The sequence below is a fragment of the Garra rufa genome, chromosome 2, assembly GCF_049309525.1.
Source record: "Garra rufa chromosome 2, GarRuf1.0, whole genome shotgun sequence".
In the NCBI taxonomy this organism is placed as follows: domain Eukaryota; kingdom Metazoa; phylum Chordata; class Actinopteri; order Cypriniformes; family Cyprinidae; genus Garra; species Garra rufa.
Genome location: NC_133362.1, coordinates 39,139,631 through 39,146,126, shown reverse-complemented (window position 1 = coordinate 39,146,126; position 6,496 = coordinate 39,139,631).

The following is a 6,496-nucleotide window of genomic DNA, read 5'->3' as shown; positions in this document are numbered from 1 at the left end:
AGAATGCATGTTATTTTTTTATTTAGTACTGTCTTGAGTAAGATAATTTACATAAGATGTTTACATATAGTCCACAAGACAAAAACTAATTTTGGGAACCCTTGGTTCTTACAGGAACACTCCACTTTTTTTGGAAATAGGCTCATTCTCCAACTACCGTTTTGAAATCCATTCAGCCGTTCTCCTGTTCTGGAGATATCACTTTTAGCATAGCTTAGCATAGATCATTGAATCCTATTAGACCAATAGCATCGCGTTCAAAAATGACCAATGAGTTTCGGTATTTGTCCTATTTAAAACTTGACTCTTCTGCAGTTATATCTTGTACTAAGACCGGCGGAAAATGTAAAGATGCGATTTTCTAGGCAGATAAGATTAGGAACTACACTACCATTCCGGTGTAACAGTCAAGGAAGTTTTCTGCCGTAACATGGAGGAAGCAGGCGCAGTAAAACTCAACTTATTAACTCGGGGGGAGTTGGAGAATGAGCCCATTTCCAAAAAAAGTGGAGTGTTCCTTTAATACTGTGTGTGGTTACCTGGATGATCTCCGACTGTTTTTTTTTTTTTTTTGTAATGGTTGTTCATGAGTCCCTTGTTTGTTCTAAATGGTTAAACTGAGCACTGATTTTCAGAAAAGTCCTGCAGATTCTTCAGTTTTCCATCATCTTTTGCATATTTGAACTCTTTACAGCAGTGACGGTATGATTTCAAGATCCATCTTTTCACACTGAGAACAATTGAGGGACTCATATGCAACATATGCAACTATTAAAGAAGATTTACACAAGGTGTAAACTTTTAAACAGGTTGAAGATTTCTTTTAAATATAATCTTTTTCCATTTAGCAACAGAAGGTACTTGTTTTGCAAAAGACAAATTAAGTACAGTTTACCTTGATCTTCAAATTCAAACATCCCTTCTCTTAATGCATCATTGAATGTTTTTCAATAGTTGTGTTTGAGTCTCTCAGTTGCCCTCAGTGTGAAAAGATGGATCTCAAAAGCATACAGTCACTGCTGGAAAAGGTTGAAATATGCAAAAGATGCTGGAAAACTGAAGAATCTGGAATTTTTTTTTCTGAATAACAGAGCTCAATTGAATTGTTTAGAACAAACAAGGGACTTATGAACAACCATCACAAAACAACAAAAAAAAAGTTGTAGATCATCTAGGTAACCCCACACGGTATTAAGAAACCAAAACCCGGTTCCGGTTATGGCGGCGCTAGCATAAGACGTGGTGCAGGGAGCTCCCGAACAATTTCATCTAAATAACACGTCCTAAAGACCTTTAGTGTAACCTAAGTACTTTATTTATAACAGTTAAGTTGTTGCACTTCGAATTTTACGACAAGTATGCCGAATCCAAAGAAAACGGACAACAAGAAGGAAGATACTCACGAAACGAGACAGCCATTATCCGACCCGCCACCGTGGTTCCATGCAGAAATGGAAAAAGGATTTCTCAGAATCCAGGAGTTAATCGACGGACGCCTAAATAAATTCGCAGAATCCGTGGAGAAAATGAGTAACGAACTACAATCAATAAATCTGAGAATGATCGAAGTAGAAACAAAGCAGATGGAGATGGAAGAAGCGGTAACGGGCCTTCACAAAGATGTCGCGGATGTTAAGTCGGCTGTTGACGACGAAATTAAACAGCTGAAAGATAAAATTGATGAACTCGAAAATCAATCTCGTCGTCAGAATCTACGTCTTGTCGGTTTCCCAGAGGGAGTGGAAGGTAGAAATGCCGTGGATTTTTTGAAGGAATGGTTACCTAAGATTCTGGGGCAGGAGGATGAGATCTACGAAATCGAAAGAGCTCACCGCACTTTGCAACGACGACCAGCCGAAAATGGCGAACCACGGGCTATTCTGGTCCGATTCCTTCGGTACGGAGACACACTTAAGATCCTCAATGCGGCCAGAGAGAAAGGCAAGCTCACCTATGGTAACTCTAACATTATGATTTTTCGTGATATGTCATCGACCCTGTTCAGAAAGCGACAAGAATTCAGCGCACTCAAAAGACAGCTACGCAATAACGACGTGTCTTATGCGATGCTTCATCCTGCGACGCTGAGGATTCAGCTACCGGAGGGACAACGATCTTTCAACTCCAAAGCATCGGCAGAGACCTACCTTCGACAACATCATCCACATCTGATTGTCGGATAAGACACTAAATTATATGAACGAATTCCGGATCATTCAACTTTACCAACCACCCAAAAATATGTAAGAAAAACTGTACCATATAGCAACCGGGTGAGAGGTTTTTTCTCTAGGATGAAGATTTAGGAACTTCATTTTGTCAAGAGTGATCTTTATATTTAAAATCTGGTAGGAGAAAAATGTGATTATATTTTTGTTTAAGTGTTTACTAAAACTTGTGTATTTCGGGTTTGTCACTGTTCGAAGTGAATAATACGTTTGCTTTAAAGTACATAACTTAAGTATTTGTTGGGATAGACAGAACTGGTAAGGGAGCTAGTTAGTTTGGACAAGGAAGAGGAAGTCTAGGTCGACTGTATGATGCGGTGCATAATCAGTCATGGGGGTTTAAAGTTACACACTTCGTTTGGGGAAGTGGTGGGAGTTGTAGGGGGGGTTGGACAGAACACATATTTGATTCATTTAATTTTTGGGCTATTTAAGTTTCTTAAGCTGCTCTATAAGAAATATAACAATTAATATATAGTTAATGTCAAGTACACTAAAATACAAATATGTGACTTGGAATGTTAATGGTTTAAATAAAAGACTTAAAAGGAAAAAAGTAATACTATATCTCAGAAAGCATAATATTGCAATTGCCCTTCTACAAGAAACACACTTGACAGATTCTGAACATCTAAATCTTAAAAAGCAGTGGTCTGGACAGGTTTTTTTTTCTTCCTTCACATCACAATCCAGAGGGGTGGTTATACTTATTGATAAAAACATACCCTTTCAAATGGAATCAGTGGATAAAGATAAAACAGGTAGATATATTATTTTAAGAGGATCGATTGCGATGCAGAGAATAACCTTAGTAAATGTATATCGTCCTGAAATGGAGGGCGCTGAATTTATTCATAATATATTCTTCAATCTTGCATGCCCTATGACAGAGCTAATAATCGGAGGAGACTTTAATGTAGTCCTGGACCCAGTATTAGACAGGTCGTCCACTAAATTGTTACCCTTAAGTCAAGTTGCTAGAGCCCTAAAATACGAACTCTCAAGTTTTAATCTAATAGATATATGGAGATTTAAGAACAAAACTAAAAAAGAATATTCCTTCTACTCGCATAGGCATAATAATTACTCCAGAATTGACTATTTTTTTGTTCCAAAAGTGAAGGATTATTTGATTGAATTGTGCGAATACTTACCAAGAATACTGTCAGATCATGCTCCGTTACTTATTTTAGTGCAACATTCTCCGGAAAAGCCTAATAAGCTTTGGCGATTTAATGGCCATTTATTAAACGACTCTGAAGCGTTGAGCTTCATAAATAATAATATAGACAGTTTTATTAGTACAAATAGAAATTCTGCTTCTTCGGGTATGATCTGGGAGGCTATGAAGGCATTCTTACGGGGCCAAATCATTAATTTTTCTTCCGGTAAGAAAAAACAATATCAAAAACAGTTACAATTACTTGAAAAAGAAATTTCAATAATGGAAAGAGAACATTTTAAGACTAAGGATGCTCAGCTGTTTCAACAATTACAGTCCAAAAAATTGGAATACGATATTTTGTCATCTAAAGAAGCAGAAAATGCACTTCTCAGATCACGACAGAAGTATTACGAACATGGGGATAAGATTGGGAAAGTGCTAGCATGGCAAATAAGAAAAGAAGAAATTAGTAAATCTATACCTACATTATGTTCATCCGAAAATAAAAATATTAAACACCCCAAATTAATTAACCAAGAATTCTTAAATTTTTATAAATTACTTTATAAGTCTCAGGGAGTAGAGGATGCGGAGATTCAAAGATTTTTAAGTAAATTGGATATTCCAGTTTTAAGTGATAATGACCGAGAAGAACTTGAAAAAGAAATTTCGAAAAAAGAGATTCAATTTGCAGTTGCTGTACTAGCCGGGGGTAAAACACCTGGTTTGGACGGGTTTTCGATGGACTTTTATAAAACTTTTTTTTCTAAATTAGCAGAACCGTTGCTTTCGATGTATAAGGAGGCAATTCATAAAAAAGAATTACCAGAGACTTTAAACCAGGCTTTAATCACAGTTCTTCTGAAACCTGGCAAAGACCCTAATCTATGTACCTCCTATCGACCAATCTCACTACTTAATTCTGATTATAAAATTCTTACCAAAATGATTGCGTTACGTTTAGAGCGGGTTTTGCCTAGTTTAATTCATATGGATCAAACTGGATTTATTAAAAATAGATCCTCTTTTGATAATATACGGAGGTTAATGAATATTATTTATTCAGCAAAACAAACAGATTCTCCGGTGATTGCTCTTTCTTTAGATGCAGAGAAAGCCTTCGACCGAGTCGAATGGCCTTATCTGATTGCGGTTTAAAAAAAAATGAATTTCGGTCCAAATTTTATTGAAATGATTCGAATGTTGTATAGAAGTCCATCGGCAGCCGTCCGTACTAATTCTGATGTATCTTCCCACTTTTATTTATCAAGGGGAACCAGACAGGGGTGTCCTCTCTCCCCGCTACTTTTCGCGCTAGCGGTGGAACCCCTGGCCATAGCAATACGGGCACACGAATCAATCTTTGGGCTGGAGATAGGAGGTTGTGTACACAAAATATCATTGTACGCGGATGATGTGATACTGTATCTAACCAAACCTGATTCATCTCTATCTAATTTAGCTCAATTGTTGGAAAACTTTAGGGACATATCTGGTTATAAAATTAATATGAATAAAAGTGTTATGATGCCATTGAATTTGGCTGCGGAGAAAATACCCTTAAATAACATTCCTTTTTTATGGAATACTGAAAAGATTGTTTATTTAGGACTAAATATTCCCTCGAAGTTGGAAGAAGTATATTTTTTGAATTATTCCCCATTACTTAAAAAAGTAGCGAGAGATCTGGAAAGATGGAATTCATTACCATTATCACTAATTGGCAGGGTAAATTGCATAAAAATGAACATTCTTCCTAAATTTCTATATCTATTTCAGACCCTTCCCATTTCTGTCCCACAAAAGTTTTTTAGTAATCTCAACAGTTCAATCAGAAATTTTATTTGGAATAAAAAAACTCCAAGGGTTAAACTTAAGACATTACAGATGACATCCAAAAAAGGTGGATTACAACTTCCAGATTTTTTGTTTTATTTCTGGGCAGCACAGATGAGAGCAGTATGGTTTTGGCAGACGAATAGTGCATTTTCACCTGCATGGATACAGATTGAAAAATATCATGCAGGGGAAATACCTTTAGATAAGGCCTTATTCATCCCTTTGACTTGTGTTATGAAGGCAGTTAATAACCCATTCATCAGGCACACTTGCAAACTGGGGTTTGCAATCAGGAAAAAAATAATTGGCTACTTTCATTGTATAATAACACTCCGTTTCATTGCAACCCATCTCTTCCTGAGGCATTAAGAGATGGAATAACACAATATTGGCATAAAAAGGGAATACAGGTGTTTGGAGATTTATATGAAGAGGGCACACTAATGACATTTGAACAATTAAGATTAAAATTTTCTCTTCCTGTTAAACATTTTTTTAAATATTTTCAGGTGAGACATTATATTAATACAGTTCAAGAAGGTAAATTAAGACCTCTCTCTTCTCTCCCAATAGATGCTATTATAAGAGAGAAAAAAGAATCCAAAGGTTTTGTGTCTTATATGTATACCAATTTCAATGACTTGTATGGAGAGGAGGTATCGTCTTCAAGACTTAAATGGGAAAAAGATTTGGAATGCACTTTTGATCAAGATACTTGGGAACTTATCTGTAAAAGTGCCTTAACATTTTCATTTAATAGTAGACATAGATTAATACAGTTTAATATTTTACACAGGGTATATTACACACCTGAACGATTACACAAGATAAGTGATTCATATTCAGAATGTTGCCCTAGATGTAAAACAGAGGTTGGTACATTATTACATATGTTTTGGACATGTTCTGAACTTAACACCTACTGGAGAAATATAATTCAAACTATCAACAAAATTATTAATGTGAAGCTTCCACCTGATCCAAGACTTATGTTACTGGGGGATGAATCAGTTCTGCAGCTTGATCAAAGGAAGAATTTACGTTTAGTTAAAATGGCTTTGATAGCAGCAAAGAAATGCATAGCTATACAGTGGAAATCAGTAGAACCACCAAGTCACATTGTTTGGCTTAGAGAACTTTCATCTTATGTTCCTGTTGAAAAAATAATGTTTAATCTTAAAAAAAAGTCATCAATGTTTGAAAAGATTTGGGGCACATTTATTGAATACATGAATAATGTGGATGTTACATTGACTGAAAATGC